Here is a 12,767-nt window from a genome sequence, read left to right on the forward strand (position 1 = left end):
ATGTAATTTAAAATTTAAATGTAATTTTAAAACTTCCTTTTATAAATCAATCTTATTCTGCCCCCAAACTAATGGAATTGAAACATACACTGTGAATATTGTGATCCTTAGGTCTGGTTAGAGCCGTGCCTGGGAGGGCCCACAGTCAGGTTCAAAGGGAAAGACTGGGACAGGAGAGCCTGGACCCAGAGGGACCCCTCTACATCCTAAAAGGTGCATACTTCAGTGAAAATAAAATAGCCAGCTCTCGATTATCTGTGTTAGCGCAGAAAAGTCCTGGCATTGGTAGTTTAAATGTTGTTGCTCAGTCGCTCAGCCTCTTTGTGGCCCCATGGACTGTGGCACCCCAGGCTTCCCTGTCCTTCACCATTTCCCAGAGTCTGCTCAAATTCATGTCTACTGAGACAGTGATGCCATCCAACCATCTCATCCTCTGTCATCCCCTTCTCCTCCTGCCCTCCATCTTTCCGAGCATCAGGGTCTTTTCAAATGAGCCAGCTCTTCCCATCAGGTGGCCAGAGTATTCAAGCTTCAGCTTCAGCATCAGTCCTTCCAATGAATGCAGATTAAAAGTTATATTTAATTTATGTTCTGCACTGGGATGTCTCTGTACACCTTGGAATATGCATCTGTTTCATGCCTTGAACTTAAAACATTGCAAACTAAAAAAAAAAAGAAAAAACCCACCCAAACACTGAAATACTGGAACACTGTCCATATTTTTCCTTTGTATTCATCAAAATGCTCTTGGCTACAGGAAACAAAACTCCTGACAGAAGCTGACTTAGGCAATGGGGATATTTACTGTCTCACAAAACAGAGAGAACACAGGTCAGGGTCTCGGTTTGCTGAAGTAGCAGCTCCGCAACGTCAAGGCCCATCCCTCTGCTCTGCTGTCCTTGGGCCGCCTCCTCCTCAGGCTTCGACAGGACTTCCCGGCATCTTCTCCAGACGTGATGGGTTCAAGGGGAAAAAGTGGAGCCGTCTTTCTGTAGAACAAGGAGAAATCCCATCTTTCCAGAGAACAGGGAAGCCTCTGCCAGAATGTTCCCGCCCCCACATTACCCCAGACGTCCCCGCAGGCCTCGTTTCCTCATGCGCCAGAGCCAATCACTAGTGGGGGAATGGGGTCACTGTGATGGGTTTAGACTAATCAAAGGGAGGAGAATGGATGCTGGCCTGTAAAACACAGCATCTGCTGCCTACACCGTCCGTCATTCCCCCAAGAAACCCCTGCCTACAGCCACGTCAGGAGAGGTGTCACATGGGAACAGGCTGAGGTTTTTGCATAACAATAAGTATCAGTTTCGGAGAAGGCGATGGCACCCTACTCCAGTACTCTTGCCTGGAAAATCCCATGGATGGAGGAGCCTGGTAGGCTGCAGTCCATGGGGTCGCTAAGAGTCGGACACGACTGGGTGACTTCACTTTCACTTTCCACTTTCCACTTTCATGCATTGGAGAAGGAAATGGCAGCCCACTCCAGTGTTCTTGCCTGGAGAATCCCAGGGACAGAGGAGCCTGGTGGGCTGCCGTCTATGGGGTCACACAGAGTCGGACACGACTGAAGCGACTTAGCAGCAGTAGCAGCAAGTATCAGTTTAGATTGAAATGCCTCCCTCCCACGTCCTTCTGAGATGGGTTGGGACCTGGGACCCTTTGCTGCAGTGCCTGCACCTAGACAAACATCTCCTCAAGCAACAAAGTACAACGAAACTATAAGAGACTGAAAAATAACCTCGAACTTCCCTGGTAGTTGAGTGATAAGAATCCACCTGCCAATGCAGGGGACATGGGTTTGATCTCTGGTTGGGAAGATCCCACATGCCCTGGGGCAACCACGCCCGTGGGCCACAGCTGCTGAGCCTGTGTTCAAGTCCCTTCTACCTGTGTGCTCCATGTGATAGGTAGGTCTGGTCGCTCAGTCATGTCCAACTCTAGTGACCCCATGGACTGTAGCCCGCCAGGCTCCTCTGTCCATGGGATTCTCCAGGCAAGAATACTGGAGTGGGTTGCCATGCATGTCCTTCTCCAGGGGATCTTCCAGGATTGAACCCAGGTCTCCTGCATTGCAGGCAGACTTTACCAACTGAGCCACCAGGGAAATCTGCAAAAAGAAAGACAAAGCTCACATCACTTGAAAAAAGCAACTTAGATGGAAAAAGTGGAAGTTTAGTAAGCCATTAAAAGCAAGATTCACCATGAGGGAACACAGAAGGCTGCCCGCCCATGTTCAAGGTGAATGTGTCTATTAAGATGGGTACCATGTTCATTATTGTCATTTCCCAGAAATCTACCTGAGCCAAAGATATCTTTCAAGGCTACTGAAATGTGTCAGATGAAATGTGTAGGATTCAGGTGTCAGAAAAGAGTCTCATTGACTCAAAGGTTCATTGTACCAAAGGTCTCACCCTTAGCAACTGCACCCTCCCTAGCAGCTCAGAAGTGGACGCTTAGGGAGTGCTCTCATTAAAGGCATACAGTCCCCTGGGAGAGGGGATGGATTGATGGCTGGCTGAGATAACAACCACCTCTGCCACACAGAGCCCCAGTTAGAGGTTAAGAAGAGAATTGCCTACAAGCAATTTACAAGGAGCAGCTAGGAAATAAAACATGATGTCAGATGGGCCTTTGAAAACCAATGTGGGAATCTGTTCCTTTATTTTTTTTCTGGAAAGAAACAGAAGGTACAGCCACTGGCTACATTTATTTTTGGAGCAGGGAGAAGGGGAAAGAAAGGGAATATATAGAAAAAGATGTAGAATATGGGTTGATCTGATTCAACCCTGGAGAAAAACATTCATCTCCATGTGTCACGGTTAAGAAGGGTCACATACTCGTGACCTTGCTATCAGAAATGCATGGCTTAGTCTTGCTTTTTAATAGCAGAAAGAGCAAGAATGCTGGCATGAGGTCATTCTGGAATCAAAAACGGAAACATACGAATGCCTGGTTCATCTTCCACCTTACACAGCCACATTGTGTTCTGGAGCAGTATTCCTCAAGATTTAATGTATAAATCACCCAGGGACCTTGTTCACATGCAGATTCCAACTCAGATGTGGAGCAAGACCCAGGATTTTGCCTTTGTAGCTGTTCCCAGGGAATTCCCTAGCAGTCCAATAGTTGGACTCTGCACTCTCACTGCTGAGGGCCTGGGCTCGGTCCCTGGTCAGGGAGCTAAGATCCCACAAGCCAGACTGTGAGGTCAGAAAGAAACTGAAAGGTTGTTGTTGAATCACACAAAGACGCTGGGATTCTTGGCCCCCGGATGAGAAGAATTCAATCTGGGGCCAGAGACGAGGCTTGATCGCTCCGAGCTTTGTGTAATAAAGCTTTATTAAAGTATAAAGGAGATAGAGAAAGCTTCCGACATGGGCATCAGAAGGGAGCAGAAAGAGTACCCCCCTGCAAGTCTTCAGCTGGATGTTATATAGTCACTAGCAGTCTGTTAATAAAAGAAAGGAATGTCTTAAAACTCAGAATGGCACCAGGCCCCTCACCCATTTTGGGATAATCTTGCATTTTCCCTCATGCATTTTGGGATAATCTTGGCATCAAATGGTTTATCCTGGGCCATAAAATGATTAACTTGAATCTTGAAGAAGGGCAGATCACCATATAAATAGTTTTATTTACATAGATTAGGGGAACAATATCTGAGTATAACATGCTGGTTTGTCAAGTAGGTTCTGAGCCAAGAGGCGGAAACGACTTGAAGACAGAGTCTGGGGTAAATGCATAGCACATTAGCATAGCTTAAGACAAACATTTCCATGAGAGAAATGCATTGGTTATCTCTAGGTTTGAGAATAGTTAACTTCAGGTGAAACCAGGTGTCATTATGGCAACACAGTATTTTAAGAGAAACCTCTTTTTAAATTTGTATAGAGAAGGAAAAAAATATCACTAGCTTGTTTCCTCCTGCCGCTTAAGAGAGAGAAAAATGTCTGACGCTTGCAGGCTATTTCCTCTGTTTGGAGACCCCTGGCCTTTCTGCCTGTTACCCTCCCAAAACCAGGTTTCCTGGGGATGCCAATGCCGCCAGTCCAGGACCACATTTTGAGTAGCCAGGTTCTCGGGTATCTGTGATTGAGCACACTGCTACTGCTGCTATGTCGCTTCAGTCGTGTCCGACTCTGTGCGACCCCAGAGACGGCAACCCACCAGGTTCTGCCGTCCCTGGGATTCTCCAGGCAAGAACACTGGAGTGGGTTGCCATTTCCTTCTCCAATATGATTGAGCATAAGGTTTATTGAATTAAGAGTAGGTGTGATTTTAAAATGCCTGAAGGTTAAAACAGAGAGGAACCTTTAAGAAAGATAAGTCAGGTTACTACCCAGCGTATGTAAATAACTCCTACAGCTCAACAGCAGTAACAACAAAAATTTTTAAATGGGTTAAAACTTGAACAGTTATCACCAATCGTTAGGAAAATGCAAATCAAACCACAGTGAGACACCATTTCATATATGTTAGAGGGTATGTTATTTAAAAAAAAAAAAAAACAGAAAATAACAAATACTTGGAAGGATGTGGAGAAACTGGAACTCTTGCACTTTGCTGTCAGGAATTTAAAATGGTATGGCTTCTATGAAAAACATTCTGTAGTTTCTCAAAAAATTAAACATAGAGGATTTGGGGGAAATGGAGAGATAAGAGGCACCTGATATGAAGAACTAACTCATTGGAAAAGACCCTGATGCTGGAAAAGATTGAGAGCAGGAGAGGGTGGCAAAGGATGAGATGGTTGGATGACATCACTGACTCAATGGACATGAGTTTGAACAAACTCCGGGAGATAGTGAAGAATAAGGAAGCCTGGCGTGCTGCAGTGCATGAGGTCACAGAGTGGGGCACAACTTAGCGACTGAATGATGACAAAGAGGCATCAGGAGAAAATAATCTGAAAAAAGAACATACAGATTCTTTTTTAGATTCTTTTATATAGATCGATAGATATCTGAATCATCTTGCTGTACACTTGAAACTAACGCAACGTTGTAAATTAACTATATTTCAATTTTTTTTAATCAAATTAAAAAAAAAAAGAAGCACCAGGAATATTTCTCTTCACCTAGACAACAACAGCACTGGCAGAATCTATCTGATATAACTAATTTGGAGCTCTGGAGTCGATTGAAGGCTTGCAAATTCTGGGGGCAGACTTGGGTGGTAAATTGCAGTTAATTGCAGTCAATTTCAGTTTTCAGCAGCAGTAGCAGCTACCTATCCGCCAACCCCAGCCATGAGGCAGGCAGCTGTGCATGTGTTCCTGGCAGAGCTTGGACACAACTTCCTAGAGCCAGGGTGGGCAAAAAGGAGCCTGTCCTCCGAATATCAGTGCTCTGTGCTCTGGTCACTGACTGCTGCTTCTGATCACAGAGGTGCAGGTAAGAGACAGGCAGCCATAGTTGTACCTCCCCACCCCCACTGTTGCAAGCCCCTCCCTCTCCAGTTAAAGTAACCAGGGAATTTAAAGGGCCAAGGCTCTTTCCCCATGTCCTTCATTTCTCTCTTTTTTCGTGTTTGGGAGCCAGCCATTAAAGAGTAGGATGTTCAAAAACAACTGCATATATGAGGAAAATTAGAAAGTAAACTCTACAAGAGGCTCAGAAAAGACGTAAGAAGGTTTTTAGTTTACACCTCAGGCTGCTTCTCCCCACAGAGACAACCTGCAATAATAAAAAGCAATAACAAAGCCTGGAGAAAGGGGAGAATTTGACTTCTAGAATTACCTCATTATTAGATTCAAATGTCCAGTTTAAAAAAAAAAAACCCACAATGCATGCAAAGAAACACAAATACATGGTCCATTCAAAGAGGTAAAAAAATCAACAGAAATTGTTCTTGAGACAGACCTGATAACTAATCAACTAAAACAATTACCTTAAAAATGCTCAAAGTTCAGAAAATGATGTAAGAATAAAATGGAAATATCAAAAAATAAATAGTAAACCTAAAAAGAAACCAAAAAGAAATCCCAAAGCTGAATAATACAATAATTGAAAAAATCACCTGGGGGCTTATCTGGTGGCTCAGATGGTAAACAATCTGACTACAATGCAGGAGACCTGGGTTTGATCCCTGGGTTGGGAAGATCCCCTGGAGAAGGGAAAGGCTACCTGGGAATGGCTATTCTTGCCTGGAGAATTCCATGGACAGAGGAAGCTGAAGGGCCACAGTCCATGGGATCGTAAAGAGTTGGACATGACTGTCTTTCACTCACGCAGAGGTAATTCAAAGGCGGGTTTAAACAGACAGAAGAAGGAAGCAGCAAACTTAAAGAGAGGATGCGAAACTGAGGAACATAAAAAGTGAACAGAGCCTAAGGAACCTGTGGAATGTCAGCAACCAGATCAATATACGCACTGTGGGAGTTCCTGAAGGAAGAAAAGAGAAAGGGGCAGAGAAAAATATGGGAAGAAATAATGACTGAGAACTGCCCAAATCTGATGAAAGACAGTACGTACTTACAGTGGAGTACTGCTCAGCTTTTCAAAGCTAGGAAGTTCTGCAATATGCTACGACATGGATAAACCGTCAGAACATTACACTAAGTGAAATACACCAGTCACAAAAAGACATAAACTGCATGATTCCAATTGTATGAGGTACATAGAGTAGTCAAAGGCATAGACAGAAAGTATGGTGGTAGTTGCCAGGGGCTACAGCAGTGGGCGATGGAAGTTAGAGGTCAGTGGGCATAGAGCTTCACTTTGGGAAGACGGTAGAGTTCTGGAGATGGATGATAATAGCAGTTGTAGAATATACTTAATGCCACTGGAACTAAAAATTGTTAAAAAGGTGAGTTTTCTGTTCTTTAAATTTTACCACAGGGAAAAAAAGAAGGTTAGCCAATTTAATCCCCCAGTTTCATGTGTGAAGCAGGAAAGACAAAGGATTATTGTGAATGACAAAGAAGATGGCTTAGATCAGTTAATAGGCATAGCTGGCTGGTGATGGAACCCTGAGACCTAACTCCCAAGTCCAAGGTCTGACCTCAGAATTCTGATGCTATGCTGGTCTCGAATGGTGCACAGACGCAAGCTTGTGTAGGGAAGAGAGAAAATGAAGTCTAGAGTCCAGGTATAATTCTGCCATTGTTGACTGTGACACATTAGATGAACCCTGGACTTTGCTGGGAGAGTCCTCTTCTCGGTAAAATACAGAGACCGATGACATTCTCATCAGCAAAGTGAAGAGAATGTCTTCCAAAATATTTTGCTGGAGATACTGGTCTCAAGAGATATCTGTGGGGGCGGGGCAGGGAATATGGTTTCGTAGTCAATATTTGGGAAATTCTGCAGACTGAATCTCTTTCTTGGATAGTCACAAAGTACATTAGCATGTTAAAGACTCTGAAAAGTTCTGTAGTAAAGAAATCTGTTGGTTTTTTTCTTTACCCAGCAATTTTAGTTGGGGCTCCGAAAGCAGATGAAGAGACAAAGATTTGAGTGAAAGTATTTGATTTGGGAAGAGAAGGTAAACAAGGAAAGGAAATTGAGAAGCAAATAGGGAAGGGAGGGCATCCTTGAAGGAGGCATTATTAAGCCAGTTGCCACTGGGGGCAACTGGACCTGAGTCCCACTGGGACTTTACTGGTGGTTCAGTGGTTAGGACTCTGTACTTCCAATGCAGAGGGCCTGGGTTCAATCCCTGGTCAGGGAACTAAGATCCCACACACCACACATTGTAGCAAAAAGAAAGAAAAGAAAGAAAGAAACTTATGTGATGCCTGTTCATAGCTAAATTATCCTCTAGTCCTAAACACTGGCCCTCCTCTTGCATGCTACAGAAGGCTGACCTCCTTCAAGGGCCCGTGGAACGACAGACTCCATCCAGGCTTGGCAGGTGGGAAGTCTCAGAGACAGGCCCCGAACTCCCATCACTTCATCCCTGGGAAGTGTGGGTATCTGTTTCTCAGGCTTTCCTCCCAGAGGTGACCTGAGAAAGCAGGCCATCTCATCTTTCACCACATTCATCCTTTGAAATGGAGAGGTTTCATCTAGGTTCTCAAGTTTGCAGGTTTGATTTTTTTTTTTTTCCAGTTGTATATGGACCACCTGAATTATTTGCTTGTGTTGACAGAGAGAATTCTTACCTGAGCCTGTGGAAAATCTGAGGTCAGAGATCAGTAACTCAGGGCTAACATCATAGCTGTCGGTATCAAAGAAAAAAAAGAAGGACCGATGCTTCATGAAGAAATGTGGTCAGCTCTCCAGACAGATGGACGGTCCCTAATGAAGCATCTGCTGAACAGTCAGTCCGTCCAACACCGCTGTCAGCATCCAGCCTCACAGCAAGGCAGCCAGAGCCTCGCTTTGGGTGGAAAAAATTACACTGGCCTTCGTTCAAGCCTCCTCACTCTCTTTAGCTGAGAATTTTAAAAAGAAATCAAAAACCAGAAAGAATTAGAGGTTTGCCGATTTTTTTCCTCACATCCAGAGGCTTTCCTGCTCCTAGGAAACATGAGGTTCATCCTGAAGCTCTGTTTACACCCTGCACAAACATATCAATAATCGTCCAATGATACACACACCTCGACTGTATTTACAAAATGTGAATATAAATTATCTGGCACGTCATATTAATGTAAATACACTTAAGGATGTTTGAGTGAGACAATAAATGGACCTGTTTGTAAATACCAGATGCCAATGCGCAATCACTTCAGTGGGTCCATCCGAGAGCCTGGTGCTGTGCTGCGGGGTAAGGAGAGCGTAGATTAGCTTACTTGGAACTGCTGTTTCTGCAGCAAAACAGGGTCAGACATCGGCCATTTAATACGTTTCAACTTCACACAAAAGTGAATGACACAAACCCTGGGTTCAAGGAGTCAGTGGCTCAGGAGAAAAGATTCAGTTCAGTTCAGTCACTCAGTCGTGTCAGATTCTTTGCGACCCCATGAATCGCAGCACGCCAGGCCTCCCTGTCCATCACCAACTCCCGGAGTTCACTCAAACTCATGCCCATGGAGTCGGTGATGCCATCCAGCCATCTCATCCTCTGTCGTCCCCTTCTCCTCCTGCCCCCAATCCCTCCCAGCATCAGAGTCTTTTCCAATGAGTCAACTCTTCGCATGAGGTGGCCAAAGGACTGGACTTTCAGCTTCAGCATCATTCCCTCCAAAGAAATCCCAGGGCTGATCTCCTTCAGAATGGACTGGTTGGATCTCCTTGCAGTCCAAGGGACTCTCAAGAGTCTTCTCCAACACCACAGCTCAAAAGCATCAATTCTTCGGCACTCAGCCTTCTTCACAGTCCAACTCTCACATCCATACATGACCACAGGAAAAACCATAGCCTTGACTAGACGGACCTTTGTTGGCAAAGTAATGTCTCTGCTTTTGAATATGCTATCTAGGTTGGACATAACTTTCCTTCCAAGGAGTAAGCGTCTTTTAATTTCATGGCTGCAGTCACCATCTGCAGTGATTTTGGAGTCCAGAAAAATTAAGTCTGACACTGTTTCCACTGTTTCCCCATCTATTTCCCATGAAGTGATGGGACCAGATGCCATGATCTTCGTTTTCTGAATGTTGAGCTTTAAGCCAACTTTTTCAATCTCCTCTTTCACTTTCATCAAGAGGCTTTTGAGTTCCACTTCACTTTCTGCCATAAGGGTGGTGTCATCTGCATATCTGAGGTTATCGGTATTTCTCCTGGCAATCTTGATTCCAGCTTGTGTTTCTTCCAGTCCAGCGTTTCTCATGATGCATTCTACATATAAGTTAAATAAGCAGGGTGACAATATACAGCCTTGACGTACTCCTTTTCCTATTTGGAACCAGTCTGTTGTTCCATGTCCAGTTCTAACTGTTGCTTCCCGACCTGCATACAGCTTTCTCAAAAGGCAGGTCAGGTGGTCTGATATTCCCATCTCTTTCAGAATTTTCCACAGTTTTTTGTGATCCACACAGTCAAAGGCTTTGGCATAGTCAATAAAGCAGAAATAGATGTTTTACTGGAACTCTCTTGCTTTTTCCATGATCCAGCGGATGTTGGCAATTTGATCTCTGGTTCCTCTGCCTTTTCTAAAACCAGCTTGAACATCTGGAAGTTCACAGTTCATGTACTGCTGAAGCCTGGCTTGGAGAATTTTGAGCATTACTTTGCTAGTGTGTGAGATGAGTGCACTTGTGCGGTAGTTTGAGCATTCATTGGCATTGCCTTTCTTTAGGATTGAAATGAAAACTGACCTTTTCCAGTCTTGTGGCCACTGCTGAGTTTTCCAAATTTGTTGGCATATTGAGTGCAGCACTTTCACAGCATCATCTTTCAGGATTTGAAATAGCTCACCTGGAATTCCATCACCTCCACTAGCTTTGTTCGTAGTGATGCTTTCTAAGGCCCACTTGACTTCACATTCCAGGATGTCTGGCTCTAGGTCAGTGATCACAGCATCCTGGTTATCTGGGTCGTGAAGCTCTTTTTTGTACAGTTCTTCTGTGTATTCTTGCCACCTCTTCTTAATATCTTCTGCTTCTGTTAGGTCCATAGAGTTTCTGTCCTTTATTGAGCCCATCTTTGCATGAAATGTTCCCTTGGTGTCTCTAATTTTCTTGAAGAGATCTCTAGTCTTTCCCATTCTATTGTTTTCCTCTATTTCTTTGCAGTGATCACTGAGGAAGGCTTTCTTATCTCTCCTTGCTATTTTTTGGAACTCTGCACTCAGAAGCTTATATCTTTCCTTTTCTCCTTTGCTTTTTGCTTCTCTTCTTTTCACAGCTATTTGTAAGGCCTCCTCAGACAGCCATTTTGCTTTTTGCATTTCTTTTGCATGGGGATGGTCTTGATCCCTGTTAAAAAGCCAAATTTGGGACTTCCTTGGTGGCTCAGTGAATAAGAATTCACCTGCCGATTCTGGGGACACAGATCTGATCCCTAGGAAGATCCCACATGCCTTGGAGCAGCTAAGCCCGTGCACCACAGCTACTGAGCCCATGGTGTGGCAACTACTGAAGCCCGTGTGCCTAGAGCCTGTGCTCCGCAACAAGAGAAGCCACCGCAGTGAGAAGCCCGCACACTGCGGTGAAGAGTAGCCCCTGCTCGCCGCAACTAGAGAAAGCCTGCACAAAGCAACGAAGACCCAGCACAGCCAAAAATAAATAACATTATTTTTAAAAAGAAGTTAAGGACATAAACAAGAAAAAAAATTTTGATGTAAGAACTTAGGTACAGGCAGCATGCTGAGGGTCTGGGGAGTTGATGGAGATGCCCTAAGGAAATAAAATTTTTGCCTTTTTGTAAAAAAAAAATCAAATATTACACAAATATTGAGAAAAGAAAAAGCTTGCCAGTCTTAACCTCCAAAGATGATTCATGTTACCAATAGTTTAGTGCATTCTAGACTTTGCCTATGCTTTTATTCTTTAAGAAAATTTGTTCTTATAGCCCATCTTGTTTTACAGCGTGTTTTTCTTTCACTTGACCATACATCTTGAACATTTGTCTCTTCTGTAGCAATCTCATTTTTCTCTGACTGTGCGTGGTCTTCCGTTGTGAGAAGGTGCCGTAACTTATTTCACTCTCCCCTAGGGATGGATGTTAAGGTTGTTCCCACTTCTTGACATTTCCAACAAAGTTGCCGTGAACGCCCTTGAAAGGACGTGTCTTTTTCTAGTTCAAAATCCTAAAAGTAGGTTTGCTAGATCAAAAGATACAGACATTTTATGTGTAACTAACATTGTCAGACTAGAGGAAATAAATTTTAAGTTGGTCTTGAGGATCAGAAGAAATAGGGGAATCAGATTTTTCAGACTTAGGTCAGCATATGAGAAAGGACAGAGCTGAAAGATGAAGCAACAAGCCAACTCCTGTGACCTATGATTTAGGGCAGTGGCTGATGAGAACAAAACTGTAGTTTGGGGGTTAATTGTATGTGGAAGGACTGGGACCCTTACAGCTCCTCACTGGACATTTCCATCCCTGCCTTTTCCTCGAAACTCACACCCACCATCACAGCTCATACCCACTAAGCTGTGATCACTCTGAGGACAGTGGACGTGGAGAGGTGCTAGATGCATGATGGCTAATTTTATGTGTCTGTTTGGCTGAGCTCAGGGCTATCCAGACAGCTGGTAAAAGCATTACTTCTGAGAGTATGTGTTGGTGTCTCCAGAAGAGACTGACATTTGAATTGGTAGATGCATCACCATCCCCAGTGCCAGGGGACATCATCTAATCCACTGAGGGTTTCAGTAAAACAAAACAAAACAAAAAATGGGGAAAGGGAGAATTTGCTGTCTGTACTTGAGCTGAGATATCCATCTTTCGCCCTTGGACGTCAGACAGTAGCCCTCCTAGTTCATCCGGCATTCAGACACACTGGGATTCTCAAGTTTGTGGATCTGAACTTAAACCACTGGTTTTCTTGGTTCTCCAGCTTGCACAAAGCAGACTGTAGGACTTCTCAGCCTCCATAATCCCATGAGCCAATTCCTCTAAGTCTCCTATTGTTGTTGTTGTTTAGTCACTGAGTTGTGTCCAACTCTTGCAGGATCCTATGAACTGAAGCCCACCTGGCTCCTCTGTCCATGGGATTCTCCAGGCAAGAATATCGGAGTGGGTTGCCATTTCCTCCTCCTGAGGATATTCTCAACTCAGGGATTAACCTTGCATGTCTTCCGCCTCCTGCATTGGCAGGCAGGCTCTTTTCCACTAGCCACCTTGGAAGCCCACATTCACCTGTATCTCTACCATGCTGGTTCTGCTCCTCTGGAGAACCCTGTCTGTCACAGGAGATGTAGGCCATGGTGAAGGGTT

At 44.3% G+C, this 12,767-nt stretch overlaps 1 non-coding gene across 1 annotated transcript; it reads left to right on the forward strand.

The window, feature by feature from the left end:
- The first annotated feature begins 7,598 nt into the window (after positions 1 to 7,598).
- On the forward strand, positions 7,599 to 7,671 carry TRNAG-UCC (transfer RNA glycine (anticodon UCC)). Its single transcript has one exon. It is a non-coding gene; the product is annotated as a tRNA-Gly (tRNA).
- The last annotated feature ends 5,096 nt before the right edge of the window (positions 7,672 to 12,767 follow it).

Source organism: Bos taurus, chromosome 12 (genome assembly GCF_002263795.3).
Source record: "Bos taurus isolate L1 Dominette 01449 registration number 42190680 breed Hereford chromosome 12, ARS-UCD2.0, whole genome shotgun sequence".
Lineage (NCBI taxonomy): Eukaryota > Metazoa > Chordata > Mammalia > Artiodactyla > Bovidae > Bos > Bos taurus.